The sequence below is a fragment of the Anastrepha obliqua genome, chromosome 4, assembly GCF_027943255.1.
Source record: "Anastrepha obliqua isolate idAnaObli1 chromosome 4, idAnaObli1_1.0, whole genome shotgun sequence".
Taxonomy (NCBI): domain Eukaryota; kingdom Metazoa; phylum Arthropoda; class Insecta; order Diptera; family Tephritidae; genus Anastrepha; species Anastrepha obliqua.
In genome coordinates, this window is record NC_072895.1 from 58659100 (window position 1) to 58679939 (window position 20840).

The 20840-nt window shown below is 32.9% G+C and overlaps 1 protein-coding gene across 2 annotated transcripts in view; it reads left to right on the forward strand.

The window, feature by feature from the left end:
* The window catches only part of LOC129245525 (protein Atossa), a 97027-nt gene that overhangs the window by 57236 nt on the left and 18951 nt on the right, over positions 1-20840 (forward strand). For both annotated transcript variants that reach the window (XM_054883728.1, XM_054883729.1), the window contains one exon: positions 8413-8647. The gene's annotated coding sequence lies outside the window, so the exon portion shown is untranslated. The remainder of the gene's footprint in view (positions 1-8412; positions 8648-20840) is intronic.

Sequence of the window (20840 nt, forward strand, 5' to 3'; positions counted from 1 at the left end):
GCAACAACTACAAATGGCAAAGGAATATGCACTCAATGTTGTCGTGTCAGCTAGTCAGCTAATCAGCTACGAGAGCTGTGGTTGTTGCTATGCACATGTTGTCGGTGAGTTGCGCGCGCTGCAGCCAGCTTGATTTGCACGCCGCAAATTGAAAAAATAAAACGGCACAAGGCAGCCAAGCGGCCGACAAGCCAAGCCGCACCTCGGCCGCGAGCTGCAATCAAATGCAAACGCCAAAGACAGACAGCTGAGTGCACAAGCGGCGCATATAAAATAAGTAGGCAAATAAATAAAATAAAAACGGATTGACTTATGTATGTATTGTACAAACATATGCATGTGTATGTGCGTATATGTGCTTATGTGTATTTGTAGCTGGTTGAATGCGGCGCGTTCGAGTTACGTGCGACCTAATCCACTTTGTCTTTGCTGCTGTTGCTGCTGCTGCTGCTGTTTTTGTTGTCATTTACATTTGCATTTGGATTTGGCTTTGCCACACTGTTTTGTGCCAAGTTTTTTTATATATCGCGCGTTTTATAATTATTCTTGTTAATTAACTTATGCTTTTATTTTATTATCTTTATTTGTTATTATTATTCTTTTTTTTGTTTTCTTTTTTTTTTTTTGCTATCACTGTATTCATTTTATTTTTGAATTGATTTTTCTCTTCATTTTCCATTGTTTGCGCTCGAGGCGTTTGCATTTGTTTTTTATTTTCGCAAATTCTGTGTGCACTCATTCAAACTCGTTTTTCAATATACTCGCCGCAATCACCCACCTCGCTGGGCCGTGCTCATGTTTCCTGCCTCTCGTTCACCAGCACCGCCACCGCAACCGTCACTGCCACGCCGTGATTGAGCAAGCCACAAAGTAGCGTTGCACATGCGCCGTGCGCGTTGTTGGTCACGTTCACGTTATTTTTTTGCCTTTCCTTTACAATTTATTCCATTGAACGCGTCTTGGCTTTTGTTTATGTTTAGTAATGCAAACAATTTTTTTTTCGATTTGTATCAGAGTTATTGCTGCTGTTTTGAAAAGTGCTGAAAACACGTTTTAATGCTCATGCAGGGTCTCTCAAGTGTGAGTTAATTTTTTAAATTCAAATAAAATACATATTTTGTATGTGAATTCATTATCAGTTTATTTACATACTATTTAGCAGAGCGTCTACAATTTAAATATAAATGATAAATGATATTTTCTAAATGTCTCGAGGATGCACGCTTACAGTTGTTATTTTTGGAGAAATTATCTACGACATTTACGCCCAATTGGTGCTCTATCTCGACAATTTCACGCTGAATGTTATTTTTTAAAAAGCAATTACTTTTGGTCTATTCACATAAGCTCTGTGCCCTACACAAAATAAGCCGACTTTGTTAAATCGTGCAATATTTGTGGGGCAATTTTTTCCAGGAATTTCGCCTACAATTTTTTGATGTTTTTTTAGTTAATCGTGTGACATGTCGCATCGCCTTGTAAATGTTAAGTTGTCATTCGCTCTCTTATTCGTAATTCACTTTCCAATTACACTTCGAATTACCTAATTCTCCATTTGCAATTTTGACCTTTTTTGCCTTGCGAAAATTTACATCTCGGAAATGTATTGAAATTAGCATTTAAACCAAAACGAAATACTAAATAAAGATAATAATAACCAGTAAAAGTCAAATTTCAATAATGAAAGCTATAAAGCGATATTGTGAAAAAAAATTGGTTGCTGAAGAGCTCAATAATTGTGTAGGAGACCAAGTTGTTTTCCTGAAACTGTTACACTTCCATGAGGAGCATGAAATGATTTGAAAATGAAAAATTTTGATGACAATTTTTGGAATTTTTTTTTTTTTTTTCATTTTTCTTTATTTATTGAATCTTTCTTGTATAAGAAACTAACAATAAGTTTACAAATCTTATATACTAGAGTAATATGTTTCCTTGCCAGTGCTAAGAAACGAATTATTTGCTCAAATGAACATATATTTACGTATATGATTAAATCGGCTGTGAATCTCCAATTCTTCATAGCTGGGAGCTGGAAAGGACGGGTTTCCAGTCTCCGATTCTTCCTAGCTGGGAGCCGGAAAGGCCTAGTTTCCAGTCTCCCTTAGAGCTTCCGTTGTCCCTCATGTCGATTGTGAAAATGATGTTGTTTTTTGTTTTTTTTTTTTCGAATGTGATAGATGTGGTTGGAGGAAGTTGTGGACGGACTCTCGTGTGAGATGAGATCATTAAGATAGTGCAGACTTGAAGATGTCTCTTTTTTCAATCGTGTGTGACCTTCATCTAAAAGTAGATTTCGCGCTAGTTTATTGGGATGGTCTTCTAGCTTTTGTAGGTATTTTTTGCTCAACCGTGCTATTTCATCGGCTACACGAGGTATGCAAATATGTTACATTTTTGTGCTCTAAATGATATTAGTACCGTCTTCAAGGTCAGCCTTATATAGGTTCCGAGTCATAGAGATATTTCAATATTCTATTGCAAGGCCGATGAGCTAGCCAGAAAGGTTACTAATCTTCCTCTGCTTGAAAATAAAGGCGATATTGGAATTCCTATGGCAACTTGGAAATTAAGGATAAAAAATAATATTCTTCCGGAGGTATCACCGGTGATTGGCTGTGAGGTAGGCACTCTCCTAGGCTGGGAATATTTTCCCACGAATAGTGCAGAAGTTGTGGAGACGAGGAAGAGGACGAGAAAGAAACAGTAGAGCACTTCCTTTGTAATTGTCTAGCTTTAGCTAGGACTAGAGCAAGATTGTAAGGAAAATACCATTTTGACTCCGCGCGGAACAATCCGGTATTGGGATAAAACCTTTCCCACGCTTCATAAGAGAGTCTAACTGATTCCATGAAAAGTAAACAGTAAGGTTCCCGTGTTGCACAGTGCTACCACAACGGACCTACATGGTCTAAATGAGTTGGCTACTCTAAGTCGACTGCCACAAAAACCTAATCTAACCTAAATTTTTGTGAATTTCGTACACTTGAGTTGTAAGGATTTTGTTATACAATGAATTATGTTGGTCACCATAACAATAGGCCAAAAACACATGTCAAAAAATATCAGTACGAGTATATCATAATAAGTTAACGGTAAACCCGTTTCGACCCACAAATGATTCAATTACAAGATCACAATTCGCACCAAACAGTCACCTAAGAGCCATGTAAAGGCTTCGCTACCTATTGCCGTAGATTTGAAATTGGCCAATTACAGCAATACGTTCAAATGTAAGTGAACTTTGCCTCAGAATATACTTTTTTCCAGTAAAACTATAACTTCTTTTTTTTTCTTTTGCTGAAATTAACGAATGGTCGACGCTGCCAATGTTCGTATGGCTTCAATTCTTGCCCTTGATTAAACAGTGTAAATCTTAACGCAAAATTCACCATATGGTGGTTGCAGGTAGAGGGTCAAATGATCCACAAATTTTGATCGTTTTCTATGCTTTCCCCAAAAGCAAAAACGTTTACGATTGAATAGTCGGAACGTATCTGCACTGGTGTTTTTATATCTTGTAATGAGTGAGCCAAGGGAACATTTTCAAGCAAAAATGTAAAAGAAATTTGCAAAATTTCGTACAGACCCATAATTTCCTTAATACTTTTTAATGATTTTTTATGCGACTCTCAATTAAAATGCTGCTAATAAGAAACTTGAACTTGAAGGACCCAGTACATATGTACTTACATACATACATATTTTATGTACATTTGTTATGTCGCATGTTAATTTATTTATACAATTTGCATTTCTTACTACATACAAGTTATGGTATACCATATGCACCTATGTATGCAAATGCAATGGTACTGTTTTAAATGCTTACTTGCCCCATACATGCATACAATTTATGCTTTAATTTACGTTTTCTTACAAATCTTGTATAGCATCTTATAGCATCCTCATGTGCTTGCATACGAGGTATGTTCCAAAAGTAAAGTAAATTTTTCAAAATTCGCGCACAACGTACATTTTCTTTTTTGTTGTTGTTTTGTTGTATTGGTGAACATGTTGTGAACATCTGCTTACAGTTTCAACTATATTACATATGCACTATAGGTATATGGCATATTTAGTATGTCAATAGTTTGTTTTTGCAGATACAAAAGATACACGTGTTTTGGTGTGTTCGGCGATCTTCTGCTATCACGAAAAAAATATTAAAAAACCTGAATTTTTTGTCTAAAAATAATACTGTAAATCTTGCCTCAACCACTGTACTCACCGGACTTGGCCCCTTGCGAGTGTTTCTTGTTCCCGAAGCAAAAAATACCTACGAAAAGACGGAGATTTGCAACAATTGTCCTCATCGTTGGAGGAGCTTAGGCTATACTTAAAAGCTTTTTGGTTAGAGGTGTTTCAGCGATTTAGCGCAAGTGTATTTTAACTGAGCTGGACTACTTTGAAGCGGACAAAATAAATATAGACCAAAAAGTAAATATTTTTCGAAAAAAATAAAAAGTAATCTTACTTTGTGAACACACCTCGTAAATGTGCATTTAATGCAATATATAATGTATATATGTACGTACATACACACAAACATGCATTTGCGCCTATGTATGTTCATCTAATTTAACTGATCCGATTTAGCTGTTGCATCATTATACATACATACATACATACCTATGTATGTATTTTGTTGTTGGCTGTTCTTCGCTCATTTGTTGCTCGTAAAAGCGTTACAAATGTGTTGTTGACTTTATGGTTCAGTGCAGGAGTCTATTACATACATATGTATGACTGTTGATTGCATTACAGCTACACCAGTCACTTCATTAATTTTAATGCACCTCAATCTGGTTACTAAGCTTGAGCACTGAACAATCCCTTTTCATCTCACAACAATTTGATTTCAATTCTACGTTTAAAGTAATTTAATTGAGTGTGATAGACAGGCACGGTGCATTGATTTTAGGAAGGGGGGAAGGAAGGAGGCTCACAAAGGTCTGTGTCCTAATGGCGAATAATCTTGCATCATTAAATATAAAGCTTTGGAGAGTCGCTCCATAGATATGTGTGCATATATACTTTGTGAGTCAAGAAAAAAAACTTTGTTGCTGATTTAGTTATATTAATTCTATACTTTAAATCTTACCTTGAAAAAATATTTGATCGAAAATTAAAAAAGTTATAATGCCAAAGTTTCAATTGACATAAAAACAGGATGCAGTAAAAAAAAAAAACAAAAGCAAGTTATAAAATCAAATGCTTAACTTTCAAATGTATCCTCAAATTATTTTTTGGTAGAATATCCTTTAATATCCTTCATTAGATATATGTAGATTCCTCTATATCTGTGCTCGTGTTTTGCGTACGAATGGGCTGAAGCGCACCAGCCGTGAAAGTATTCGATGCGGTACCTACTGAAGAGGAAGGTCTTTTTTGCATTGGAAGTAGCTTCACTTGGTGGATCTCATTAGCGTCAGTTAGGACGAGAAAGAAATGACTCTGACGTGTTGAGCTTTATTGAACTTGTCCTAAGCAGTTTTAGCGGTTACAATACCGTTCGAGAAGAAGAAAAAAGTATCAATTATTTTATACTTCTGACCAAAATTCGGTTTAATTTTTGGGCTTTATGTAGATCCTATGCGTGCTTTTACTATTTTTCACGAATTTTCTATGAACTTAGCCCCACACACTACACAGGTCAATACATAAGTTCGACACCATTGTCCAAATCATCATTATTTCGCTCCTGCTGCGTCATGGTTTGGTTCTGCTAGGACTCCAAATACTCAAAAACAAGTGTAACTTCTTTTTTATATTTTTTTCAGAATTCGTTTAACTTTAAAAATATAAAGGAAATGTGGTGAAGGAATTTTTTTTCTACAGATTTACAAATGTACATATCGAATGTTCATTATTACATTAAATTGTAGATAAAAGGATTAACAATAAAATCAAACTTAAAATTAAAATTACAGCTAATGGTAAAGAGGTTGAAGTTGGAGAAGGTATTAAAAAAGAAAGTAAGGTAAAAATAGTAGTAGTAAAAGTAGGGATTAATTGGAATAGATTGAAATAATGAGAAATTTTAGTATATTTAGCAATTTTCGGCAAGGTAGCGAAGCAATTTATGTTTGTAGCACGAGCTTCCTTTTATACGTTTAATTTTATGAGGTAAGGTATTCCAAAGACGGACAGAGAACACAAAATATTGACGTTCAGTCACCAAACAACTTTATTTCATCGGGACTAAGTTTAATGATCGGCAAGACTTTGAAAACAAAAGTCGATCTTTGAGGTATCTGGGTTCCTGAGTGTTTATGATTTTCTGGAGTAATTCCGTGGGGATGGTTGTGAGTACGATAGGTTTAATAGCGTAATTTAAAAATTAATGGTGTACACACATTGCTTTCGTTTTAGAAGACCGCTACTAGATTTTGTCGGGGAATATTTCTGTGGAATATTTTAATCCTCCATCGACTCTACAAGCTTATTAATTATGTTATTTGTAAAAATAAGAATCCAAATGACCCACTTTAATAAGGAATTTCGGTTTAAAATGTTCCTCAAAATATGCGACATTAAATTTAAATTTTATTGTTTGTCGTAAAAGTAGTTTTATGCGAATTATTCCAAATAATTTAATAAGAAATAATTTCTGAACTTGAGATCAAAGTAGACAAACTTTAAGACACAGCAAAAAAACAAAAAACAAAAGAAGAAATGTTACGTTTGGGTACAAAAAGGCAAGTGCCCCAATCATCTTCTTCTTGTCCTTTTTAGTTGCTGCACAGTATAATTATGATCAATATTAAAATAATGGCCTTAAAATAGAATTGGAAAATTATTTTATTTATTTACACCAAAAGACCGAAAGACAGCGTTCATGGTTCGATGGCAATATTACTTACTCAGACGACATCACCCGTCGGTCAACTTTCATTTAAAAAGGCATTAAATTCCGAAAAACAACAATAAAAAGCTTGGCAGATAAAAACAAAATTATGATAAAAGCCAAGCGCCAGAAAACTGGTTTTCATTTGTACACTCGTACTCTGTTTTTGTTTTCATATTTTTATACGCTGTTCGCTGCTTCTTCCTGCTGCTGCTGATACTCGTACTGCAGAACCATTATTGTTGCTGCTGTTGCAAGTCTAAAAGCATTGATCATTTTATGCATTTTATTCTTTTACTTTTATGACAACAATAAAACGAGAGCTTTAGCAAACAACGATGCGCGTCTGTTAGTGCCGCTTTGCGCCAAGTGGCAGTGACCAAATAAAGTATTGCTCAAAACACTTGTAGCGATTTGATTTGTGAATTTTTTTATTTTTAATTGCTTTTACTTTTTTCCAACTCTTGTGTTGTTTTAGTTGTTGCTGTGTGTGACTGCATTTGAAATGTAATGTTATGAATTAACCACGCGTACGCATACGTCACAAAGCGGCACTGAGTGAAGCAGCGATAGCCACTTTGGTTGTGCCTCTTCGGCGGCCTGTGATGTGGTGGCCACCAACAACGCCAGCGCAACACCAAATGCAATTAACGGGTTTTCGTATAAACAGTCTTTTGGCCGCCTCTATACCTCGTAAATTTACCGATTTACCGTTCACCGATAATTGACTCGACTGTGGACTGCTCTTTTTTTCGATGAACTCCAAACCGTTGGTATCCTTGCTTTTGTCACATTCGCCAGCAGCAATCAAAAAAGTGAAGTGAAGTGCAATGAAATACTAAATTTTTTTTTATTTTCAAATGAGTTGTTTTGCTTCTGCCGTTGTTCCTTTTGTTTTTCCACCTTTGTGCCTCTTTTCAACACTTTTTCTTTTCTAATTGTATGAAATGAAATAAATCGACCTCAATTCAATGACCTCGGCTTTCTGTCATTGTTTGTGCCAGCTGAAAAGATGATACAACTCTTCGCTTTTAGTGTGTTTTTTTTTTGTTTTTGTTTTTTATTTATGAGCATTGGCTTTTATTTTCTTTGTGCCATATTGCTTGCTAATATTATTTGCAATCAAAGTTGCCATAACAACTGAAATCGTTATTTTTGTTTTGTTGCTTACTTAGCTATTTTGCACAATCGCATGACAAACGACGGCAACAATTGAGAATTCGAAATGAAAATGCATAAAATGATTTTGAAATACATTTTGAAAGTACAATAAATAACATTTACGCTTCATATATACATATATTAATGTACGTGCATAAATAAAATAGAGTGACCCGTTTCGCGGTTGCTTCTTATCCACATATTTATATATTACGTTATTTCCATTGTCACACCTGCCAGAATGTTTTAAACAACTCAATATTTTTAAGGTTAGCCCAAATTCGTTTGAGAATTCATTTCTTCACAATATATATGTATGTATATGGTATTTATCTATTAGCAACTCCATTCAATAGCAATTTCTGACGTGCCTTTTTGCTTTATTTTATTCTCATTTGCAGATAAGCACCAAAGTTTATCCATAAAAATGCCTAATAAAAAACCAGTCATCGTTTTTTGAGGTTGAAAGGTCTTTGAAGGTCTTGACAGCAACCGTCGACGGCGGATCGAAAGCGAAAGCGAGAAAAACGTCTTAGCAGAAGTGCTGAAGTGCAGCAATAATAACTTTCTATTATTTGCTGCAATCAGTACGAAATAAAATAACCGTTAACTAGCAACACCTCTAACACATCTTTGGTGAGTAAAAAAAAAAATAAATAAATAAAATAATAGAATAAAAAAAAAAATAAAAATAAAAAGTAAAATAAAAATAAATAAATAGATTAATAAAAAACATAATAAATGAAAAACAAAACATAATTTAATATAAAAATTAAAAAAAAAAAATTCTAAATAAAAAATTAAAAAAAAAATTAAAATTTAGAAAAAACAAATATTTTTATTGGAAAAATCGTATTGCCAATTGCCAATAAAAAAATGGCCACGTTATCTTTTTACAACATGCTAAAGATTTTTTTCGTAAATTTTTTATAAAATTATATAGGCATATCGAAAAAGACTCTCAACATCGTAGCCAAACAATTTTCAAAAATTAATGCTATTTTTGATTGACTTCAAACTTACGTTTTCTTATACTAAAATCGAATGGGTTATAAACCGCATACCGCATTTTCAAAAGATTCGGATTAAAAAGTTGAAGTTTTTGATGAAAAATTTTTAAAAATTTGTTAAATGTTTAGAAATTTTTTACAAAATTTGGAAGTTTGTTTTATAAGGTTCTTAATATACAATTATACACATATTTTTGTAAAAAATTAATGAAAAAAATTTAATTTGAAAAATATTGCGAACATTGCAAAAAGATAAAGGGACTTTCTTATGGGGTTATATACACTTGTACGGCTGAAAAATCACGTTTTTTTGAGAATGTTTTACAAAGAATGATTTTATTAAACAAATACAATTTTTAGTTATTTAAATAATGTCTACTTTAAAGTTAATCATAGCACGTAATGTTAGTGAAAATATTGAACTGCACGGCACCTGCAGATGATGTCCCAAGCGTGCTCCAAAAAAAAGCGTTCGGCGGTGGACAAGATATTTCCGGTTTGGATTATCTGAAATCGAAAAACCAATTAGATTCTTTTTGTGGATAGATGAAGCTAGGTATTAATTGAAGAAATAGTCAAAATTTTAATTTTTGATAAAATGGCGGCTATAGGAAAAAAATCGAATTTTCTACAAAAATTTTCGCGAAAAATTTCCTAAAAAAATAGAAAAAATTATCAAAATTCTTAGTCCTTCGATCTATACCTGGAGAATATATCTGAGAAGATTGTGTTAAAATTTCAAGACGATCGGTTCAGCCGTTTCGTGTCCACCGACCTCGAAAACACGGTTTTGAGAAAAACGCGTTTAAAGTTTGAAAAGCACTTTACGTAGGGTAAAAATTCTGTGAAACGCCTTTTGAAATTTGCGTGTAACTTCGAAAATATTCACCGGAACGATATTAAATTTTCTGTGTGCATTTTTAAATATATGTGTATGTATATTAAGAAAATAAAATAAAAACAAAATCGATTTTTTGAAAATTCTAACTGTATATAACCCCTTATGTGAGCACAAGTGTATTGCAAGATGAACAATTTTGAAGTAAAAAAAATTTGCGGAAAATTAACGCTGAATGCTCCATTTACAAAATTTAACTAATTTTTCTCGTTTTTAAAGTTTACGCTGTTTTCAGACTTTATTTATATTTAGAAGTTTTTTCACTGCTGTTTATAAATAACAAAGAAATTTCCAACTATCTCTCGGTAGATTTAATTTGGTTTTCTGGTCAACAAAATATCCTTGAGTCCTCGGATTGGATTTTAGATTCTAATATGATTGACAAATAGGAGCATGTATCATCTGCTACAATTGTTTTATGGACCCACCAAACTCATATTGGTAGGAATACCCCCTAAATTTGTGCCATGTCCAAAATAATGAGGCACATATATTAATTTTTTATTGGTTCGTTTTTTTTTCATATTTATCCACGTCGCCAACGCTTTGAAAATTACCATAGCGAAAATGCAGGTTTCTGTAAATTTAGTATAAAATGTTTACAATATGCTCTTACTATTCAGTATTCCCTTTTTATTTCCTTTCACAAATGTTCAAAAAATGATATCAAAAATAAAAAACGAGATAAATGTATTTGTTTATTATGATTTTTATAGGTATGTTACTTAATTTTGGGGCATTTTTAGGGTACCCATAAAAATTAGTTAATTTTTTTTCACGCCATCCTACTGTACATAATAAAAATATCACCAACTGGTATGCATGCATTCTTAAAGAGAGAGAAGCTTCATATGATTTTCCTTAATCAAGATTGCATGGTTTGAAATGGTTTGTGTTGGCTTATTATTAACTACACTTACCTAGGTACATAAAAATGAGTCATCAATTATTTTTTCTTACCAAGAAAACCTGAATTTATTTTTAACAACCTGTCATTGAGTCATCCATTATGAGGCACAAAAGCTTCACTTTATGTTGGACGACTTGTGAAATCAGTTGCTTCGTTGGTTGTTAAAAGTTCATATTTTTTCATTTCATTACTTGACACTTTCAAAGTACATGTCTATTCGAGCGCAAATTTCTAAATATTTAATTATTTAGTTTGCAAACTCCATACTTTAGAGAAAATTTTCAACTAAGGAAATGGGTAAAGTATGATAATTCGAAAAGCTTGAGTCACCTGGAAATGAAAACTATTATTTTGGTGATTTTTTCTTCTCTCAAATCTTTCCAAACTCATGCCATACATAAATATTTATAAATATAAAACCACTTTGTCACAATTTTCCACATGTGTATGACGCTATCTGTTGGATTATGTCGCCGTGTTCCAACTTTTCAAACTAATTTGTCATACTCATCGTGGGATTGTTCTGCTTGCCCCCGCTGTCCTTGAAAATGTCATTATGTGCTAGCCTCTTCAGATTCTGCCTTCCACAATATACAAATACATATGCACGTATACACACCAGCCTACAAGTAAAATTTTCTCTGACGTTGTATTCACATTAAATGTGGTTTCATTCATTCCTTTGTCATTTAATGGCAATTAACGAACATTCACCGTTTTCTACAATTTGCCAATGTGACAAACACATATATACTATGTACAAGGTGGCGCAAAATTAAACACCCTATCAGAAGATTTATAAACGGACAATCAAAGGAGTGCGTAAAGATCAAAATAAAGACTTCCTTCACTCAAACTAGTTTTTTGGTTTATTTAGTAAACAAGTTGATCAAAAACGAATTAATTAATTTTGTGCCCCCTTGTATATGCACTTTGGTTTTGTATGTATGTGTTTTTGTGGTAATTATTATTATGTGCGCTTGTCAGTTTTTGCTTCAAAATTTACTCCAAAAAGGGGAAAGCGGGATGTAATTTGTTCTCAGCTGTTTTCCACAAACATAATATTGTACTTCGTGGCCGCTTTTTTAGTTTATTGTCATTGTTTAGTATTGAGTTTTTTCGAAAGCATGCGTCCCGCTTACGAATATCATATTTGGTCATATTTGGACTGTTGCCCTTCGTGCTGATACCCCTCTGGTGTTGATGTATATTTTTCCCCCTTACAAGTAAAGCATCAGAATTAGTAAAAGAGCTGAAAGCGATGCCAAAATTGGCCCATAAAAAGTTTTTTGAAGATTGGAAGAAGCACTGGAGTGTGTCTGGATAACTCGGGATAATCCGGTATTTTGCAACTCTATGATTGCTTTTCGCAGAGCTGGGGTGCAATGTTTCCCTTTCGACATGATTGAATCGTTTCAACTTCAGTAAAGTGCTGTAGGAATACTTCAGATACTTTATTTTTACCTACTTACCAGTTACAACATAAAACAGAAAACAATTCACAAAATTTTGGATGAAGACCACATCGTTTTTAAGTATACATATTTCTCACAGAAACGTCAGTGATCCTACTAAAATCAATGCGATCCCTTTAAGGGGGCAGATAACTGTAAACGGCCATATTTTCCCTGATTTTCATTCAAATTATTTAAAATGAAGAAGTCAATATATTTTTTTCAAAATAGGCATACAGTTTATTTATGCATTAAAATAATATAATTTTTTTTTTATTTAAATCTTTGAAAGTGGCGGATGTACACTCAATTCTTTCACGAAGGTCGCAGCGGGACTTGTCAATCTTCGGGCATTGTAGCATCGGGCATTTTTTTGTTTATTAATGTCATAATTTCTATATGAATTAAAAACAAATGAAAAAAAAATCGCGGAATAAAATGCTTAAAAAGAAATGAATTTTGGGGCGAATTTCCCTAAAAACTTGTACATTCACATAGAAAGTAATATCACGAAAAAAATGTGTGCAAAATTTCAGAAAGATCCGTCAATAACTTTTCGAGTTATCGTGTACGCCAATTCGAAAAATATAGTTTTGAGAGAAACGCGTCTAAAGTTTGAATACAACCTAACTATACCTCTCCCAGCGCTCGAACGCAAAGAATAGAGCCGTCACGGTTGACGGTCCATAATATTATATAAGAAATACTTAAATTTACGTTCTAAAATTTTGTTGACATATTATTAAAGGATTATATTAACATTTTATGAAAAAAAATTTTTTTTTTTCGAAATTTTACAGGTATCTGTCCCCTTAAGTATTTGTTGTTGTCGACTTGTTTCTCGATTTATGCTCGATAAGATTTTTTCCAATTATGTAAAAATTCCCCTTAAGCCAGCAGTTATTTAAGATTATTGTTAATGGTTGGGTTAACGAACGGTACTCTTTAATAAAATATGAGGGAAGCCATCTCCTCCAGGAGTTGCGTAATTTGTCAATGCCAAAAAAAGCCCCCTATTACATCATTAAATGAGAGCTGGAAACCTTTAAATGTCCGTGAGCTATTATAAGTGGTGTATTCTATTCTGGTATCAGATTGACAATCAGAACGAAAAAACTTTGCATAGCGGTTTTCTTGTAATAGAAGTTATCTAAAGCTTCGTAGCTTCGTAGTTGTTTCTTATTGATTCAGTAGGTATTTATATTGAACCAAACTTTTAATTTTTAGCGTTTTTTAGCATTTTTTGGACTTTTTTATTATGCCATTATGTTTGAAACTTGCACTTTGTTATAGGTACTAAAATTCAGAGGAATTCTAAACAAAGTTGAAAGTTTTGGTGGAGTTTCGTACAAAGTTTGAAACTTTGTGTTATTTGGTTTTTGTTATGATTTTGTTGTAGTATAAACTATATTTTTATATAAAACATCGGTGTCTTTATAATTTTGCAACGGGCTGCTATGAGTGGCTGTGGTAATTAGACTAGATTTCAGCTTTGAATAACATCTACTTACAGTGGTTAGTGAGAATGACTACATTTTGATACATCAAATTTATTGCTCTTGTCCAATCTTAAATAATAAAGGTCATGTTTCTATCCCAATCTACGAAAAATAATAATTATACTACCTCGCCCTGTCATACGTTGCAATAACTTGGGCTTTAAATGTCAAACATTCTTGAATGGAAATACTTAAAAAATATAAATGCAAAAGTACACACAAATTTGTGTATGCATATACAAATTAGAGGCATAAGAATAAATACATAAATACCTAAAATAAATAGAAAAAAATTTAATTTGTACGCATATTGGGTTCACCTTGCTATTTTTATTTCAAGTTCAAACGTGTGGCGTTAAAGCAATGAGGGCGCAGACAGCGATTAATAGCACACATTTCTGCATGCATAAGAATATACTTATGTATGTATGCATATACATGTTACGGGCACTCATACTTTTAAGTCTAGGTCGCTAATCGATATTTTTATTTGCTAATTTTTCAAGTATAGCATTAAAAAATATTAGCTGCATTGTGTCGCCCATAATTTGTATTTGCATGTGAACGAAAAATGCAAATGAAATGTGTGGACGGGAAAAATAGAATAAATAAAAAGAGTTTATTAACAAAAAATACATTTTTTTTAATTATAGCGTGTTTTTTTTTTGCGCTGGAATATAACATTTTCAAACGATTTTCAATTTATTGCTATTTACTTATTTTTTTTTTTTTGAGTTATTTCGAATAATAAAGGGTGTCATCCATCAGAATAAAACTCGTCTATTTCCATGTACATACATATATACCTATTTACATATATACATATATGCCACACATGTAAACATAATTGAGTGCTCACATTCACATACAAATGTTTTCGTTTTACTTTGATGGCAATCAGCCTCGAAAATTGGCACAAATATCTTGACGTGCATACATACATGTGTATGTATGTCTGTAAGTACATGTTGGCATGTGTGCAATCGATTCTTGGTGTCGAGACAGACATTCTGACGCATTTACTTTTCACAAATTTAATTTTGTTAGAATTGACGTAAATATGAATAATTTTAGAGAAAAATGGTTTAGCAGAGTATGCGAAAAAGCAGAGTAGTAAAAATGAAAATAGAACTCACAATTTACTTAGTTGGTATATCACTAAAACCAAAAAATATATCTTTGAATAATTGTAGCATAAAAAATTTGTATGCCAAGTAGATACGCAATAATAGCAGCGTGGCATTTTTTCAATTTTTTTTTTTGGTTTTTATTTCTATTTTTTAATTTCTTTACAATATATGTATGTGCAAAGTACATACGTATATAAGTGTAAGTACATGCAAACAATTAAAAACAAATTCATCAAATTTCTGTAAAAATTTTAAACTTTTTAATCGTAATGCTTATAACGGATGCGCGACACTTTTTTATATAAAGAAAATGCACACAGACCTCAACGAAAAAATTGCAGAAAGCTAATTTCACAGTGACTGGTCAAAATATTGTGCATCTATTATTTTGATCATGGGTGTATAGCATATCAAATTACAGTTAGATAAATTATAAATGTTGGTTGTATGACACTGCGTATGAGCGACTTTTGCTACTCGTGAAGGGAACTCCTAAGTCAAGTCGATCAATGTTAGTTTTATTTGATAATCTCAAACACAATTAGGAATACAACAAAACTAATTAGTACTTTTGCTGAAAAACTTCAAGCACGCTGACTATCACACCAGCGCATACCCGCGACTTACTTTTTAAAAAATGTGACCATTGCAATTAAAATAATTAGACTGCGAAACTTTCTGTTAAAAACGTAAATAATACATTTTTTTAAATTCACTTTTTGCTCGTATTTTAATGGCATTTTCGTTGAACCTTTGCACACCGCTTTCCTATTTTATATTTATTTTTACATACTCACCCCAATCTCACTGCTTTTGCTACAAATATTATTTATCGTCAGCCTTTATAAATATGCGGATGTGTTTCGCCATAATTTCCACTGCAAGCCAAGTCACTTGTGTGTGTTAATTACACCCAACAATCCCAATGATAGCAGTTACTCATTGCCACTGCACTTAATTACTTAAGGCAAAAAGAGCGAGAAAAGACAAATGTCATGAAAAAATGTAAAGAAAAAATTTAAAAACAAAACTAAAGGAAAATAAAAATCAGCTGACACGCTTGCTCTTTGCTGACTGGGAGCACAACTTGCCTATGGCAGCTGAAAATTCAATTTTTTTTGTATTGGTTTTGTATTTTTCTTATTACGTCTCTAGTCGTTAGCTATTAAATCGAACACTCGTAATCAGGGATGAGAATGTGTGTATGCTGATATGGCATACATTTGTTTTATAAATTTAAAATCTTGGTTTGTACGTACTTACACATACATAGTACCTATGCTCGTTTGTTTGTATATACATTGTTATTTTAAACGTGCTTGAAATATCGCTCACAAGTGCTCTCATTTCATATGCACGTTTTGTATTTTTTCACTCTCATTTTTCAGGCGCATTGCATTAGGCAACACATTTAGTTGTATACATATATGCACACGGATGTATGTATGTATTTGTTGCGCAGCAAACTTACTTTTATTAAATTGAATGTTCAACATATTTATAACTATTTGTATTTATTTTAAAAAGCTAGCAATGTATTGCAAAATATATTTACATATCCTCAAACATGTGTATGTACATGCATAGGTCTGTATTTAAACATATTGAGTACCCTTTTATGTATTTATGAATGCATATACACGCACATAAGTATTCAGGGGTGTAGCTATTTGATTGTGTAAATCTCGCACGTGCTTTACAATGCTTCTCCGACCCCCCACTTCAGTGCCATCGAATTTTCAACAAATACATAAAAACATATGTGTGTATTCGACTTATTTGAGATACATAGACATATTCTCTCGCTCACCTTAGTTAGACTTTTATTTATTTACATTCATGGATGCCAATGTATGCGTTCATATACACGTCAGTCTCCCCAGCTGTGGTTTTGTTTACGTACATGTACGTATATATGTATATGTGTATTTCGGAGCCCAGTTTTAATTCTCTTCTCTTTGAAAAACTTTAAAGTATATTTCGACATTTTTCCCGTTCTAGTTAGAGTTAATTAAAAATGTACTCAAAACTCAATCATAGCGCTTGCCTTTCTAAAACTTTAAATTGATTTAAAAAAATATATATACTTTAATTCTAAAAAAGCAATTTATTATTATACATACATACACACACATACTAATGTGATAACCATATTTTCTTTCAATATGTCTCATTAAGATCTGCTCTCCCTTTATCTCTCTTTTCTCTCTCTCTCTCGTTCGTCGCTCTTGCGCCTGCTTTGCTTTTGCTCTTGCTCTTGGGCTCGCGCTCTCCAACTACGAATGCTATCCAATGTTTACTTTTTTATTTTTGTTTGTATTTACATTAAAGCTGATAACACGTCTCCAACTCACTCCTTTCACAATCTCCTCTTTACTTTATGTGTTACTACATTTACTCTCATTTAAGCATTTGCCTTCATTGCTTTTACTTTTATAGATTTTCAACTTTTTTGTTGCATGTTTTTTCTTGTATTTATTTATTTTGCTTAAGGGCATTTCGATAGCAGTTTACAGGTCAAGACACTAGAAAAAGTAAAAAAATAAAAAAATCAAAAACAAAAAACACAACGCAAAGTTAATATGGTGTTACACACTTCTTTATGTTGTCATAGTGATTGTAAACAAACGTATTGATGTTGCTGGGTAAATAATGTTGCAGAGCAATCATGTTGCTAGCTCTCTCGTGTGTTGCTGAAAAGGGTTGTTGAACAACATTACGGGTTTATGTTGTAACTAAATTTCATTTGCTCATGTAAATAAACAAGTGTTTGTTTTTTCGTGTAGGTATATAAAAGTGAAAATTTATCGGATCCATGCAGATGTATAGTTTCTTACAAAACCTTAAATTTGTACCAAATTTGTTTATATTATATGTATATTTAACTATTTCTTTACCTAATTTTGTTATCTATGTCTAATGTTTTCCGAGATACATATCTGAAAAAGAAAAAATAACTCATTCTACAAAAAAACAAAAACACTATTTATGTATAACGAAACTTCAAACTATGTACAAAATTCACAAAAATGTAACAAACTTCAAAAAATGCACATTGAAGAATATTGCTCGAAATCAATTGATTTCTGAGCGACTTCAAACTTTCACTTTATTTTATTACTAGAATTGAATGGATTGTAAAGGCTCTGATAAAAAAATTGATAATTTTGATGTTAATTTTTTGAAGTAAATTTTTGTAAATTTTAGACAATATTTGTTGTAGAATGAGCTACATTTCTATCAAAAATTGTAAAACAAAAAAAAACAAACAAAGTAGTCGAAACTGGTCAAACTATCCCGATTAAATTATTTTGTCCGGAAGCATAAATATATGTATGTACATACATATGTATGTATTCATGTACATATATCATATCTAAGTATGTATGCCCCCATTTTCTTTGCTTTCGACTCAACATTTCTGTCTCCGAAATTCCAGGCAATATTGCAAAAATCAATACTATTCTACTTCCACTCAGCCTAGTTTCGTTTCAGGAGAATTGGGTCAACACCCCAAAACAAATGCCATACATAAATGGATGCATGCATGCATACAAACATATATGTATATATATTTCTATATGAGCGTCTCTACTGATTAAACTTTCATTGTGCAACTTGCAGTTGCAACTAGTTCACTAGGTCACCCACAACTTTGGCAACAAAAAAAAAGAAAAAAAAAACAATTGTGAATACAAAAATTTACGTAGAACTTCACTGTCTGACTTGACCTGTTGAAATGTGGCACAGTATACAAACACTTTATAGGCATACCAGTACATAAGTACATATGTCTGTTCATACATATTTCTACACATATATATATATATGTATTTAAAATGTTAAGGGCAATACCAGACCTTTAAGGGGCTTGTTTTGACTGAAGAAGCCATTTAATCCGTATGATGATTGAAAGTAATGAAAAATTTATGAGTTCTCAAACATTTTAAAACACATAATCTACTTAATATGGCTCAAAAATGTTTAATCTTCAAAAAAGCAAATGAACCAACGTCAAGAATCATTATTTTTTATCAAATTTAAAATTTGATTTTCTAATAACTTCAATATTTTCCGCATTTGCAGAAGACAATCATCCTCTTGACACTCCATTTCATGTTAATTATTTGAAAATTCAAATTAAAACGATGAAATTTATTGCAAAGTACAGTACTCGAATTGGAAAATTAGTTACCGTGGCTATGTCATATCAGTTGGCGAAATTTCTGAATCACTCAGGGAGTACTTATGCTACTAAAAGCATGCTTCTTTATATAATATGTATGTGCGTTTGTGATTTTTTTTTGTAACAACAAACTTTGCCAAAAATGCCATATTACTTTCCAGTACCTCTTTATGCAACAGTTGTAGATGTATGCATGTCTGCATTGACATACTTTCCACGTATTAAGCCAAGCGCCGCAGAGTTTTCAATGCCTCTGACTCTTTATGTTGCTATTCCTAAGTTGATCTCTATGAAAAGTTGAAATTAATATATTCAAATATGTACCTACATATATATATATATATATATTTGTCCGTATAATAAACATTTGCACCCACTATTTACAGTAGCTTCTCGATAAATGCGACTAATTATGTAAAACACAAGCCAGTATAATGGCAGAGATACTTTTTTACGTGAATTAACATAGAAAAAATCAAAATCAAACACATTTTAACCACTTTTTTACTCAAGTATTTGCTATTTGTTTCAAATGTAAAAAATTAAACGAATGGGTCAGTTGGCTTCCTCGAAATTATGATTTTACACAGTTAGAGTTTATTTGTGAATAAAGATCGATGTTATGCCGAAATTCTAGAATTCATATAGGCACTTAAACGGCACAAGGTACATGATCACAAATCTTTACAGGCATGGGCCTTCAAGATAAGACTTAAAAGTAATTAGATTTCAGCGAAATTAAGGTCGAGATTATTAAAGATTCTAGTTTATTAAGAGACCTGCTAATGGGTACGTCATTTAAATAATTTGATTTAAAAAATTTTAGCATGCAACTGAAGGTGAAAACGCAATACCCCTTAGGAAGTATTAAAGCTTACCTGCTCCAGTAAATCAGGACAATAAAACCACAAACAATGTCAAAGATAAACATCAGTGAGTATGATTGACGAAAGTGATTTCAAATTTATCAGCATTCAACGGGCCACATATTAGGTGCGGAACTAAGTTCTCGCTATTTTTTTGATGAAAATAGAACTTTATTCTGAAAAAATAGTTACAAAGTATTGCCCATCGCTACTACTTTTTCCCATCTTTCTGGTCGATCTCGTTGTTGTTGTTGTTGTTGTAGCAGCATAAAAATTCCCCATACATACACGGGGAATGCTGCTGAAGTGACAGTCCTTGGCCGGATATAAATCCGGGCCGTTTCGGTAATGTATAACCGACTGTCGTGGAAACGTGGTCGATCTCGTATACCGTCGCGGTAAAACTGTTCACCTTTTGAGGCTATCCACGGATCAAGCCATTTTTTGATGTCTTCATATGAATGGAACTGTTGGTCAGCTAGACTATGTGCCATCGATCGGAAAAGGTGATAATCGGATGGCGCAAAATCTGGAGAATATGTCGGGTGGGGTAGCATTTCCCATTTTAGTGTTTCCTGGTAGGTTTTAACGGGTTTGGCAATGTGTGAGGCCGTGCGTTGTCATGCTGTAGAATCACTTTTTCATGCATCTCCGTGTATTGCTGCCGCTATTCGCGCAGTGCTCGACTCAATCGCATCAATTGAAGTCAATCCCGATCCCCATTGATGGTTTCGCTTAGTTTTAACAGTTCATATCAAATAACACCAACTTGGTCCCACCAAATACATAGCAGCAAGACCTTCGCAGCGTGAATATTTGGCCGAGGCGACGAAGTAGAAGCATGACCGGGCAGTTCCCATGACTTCTTTTTCCTTT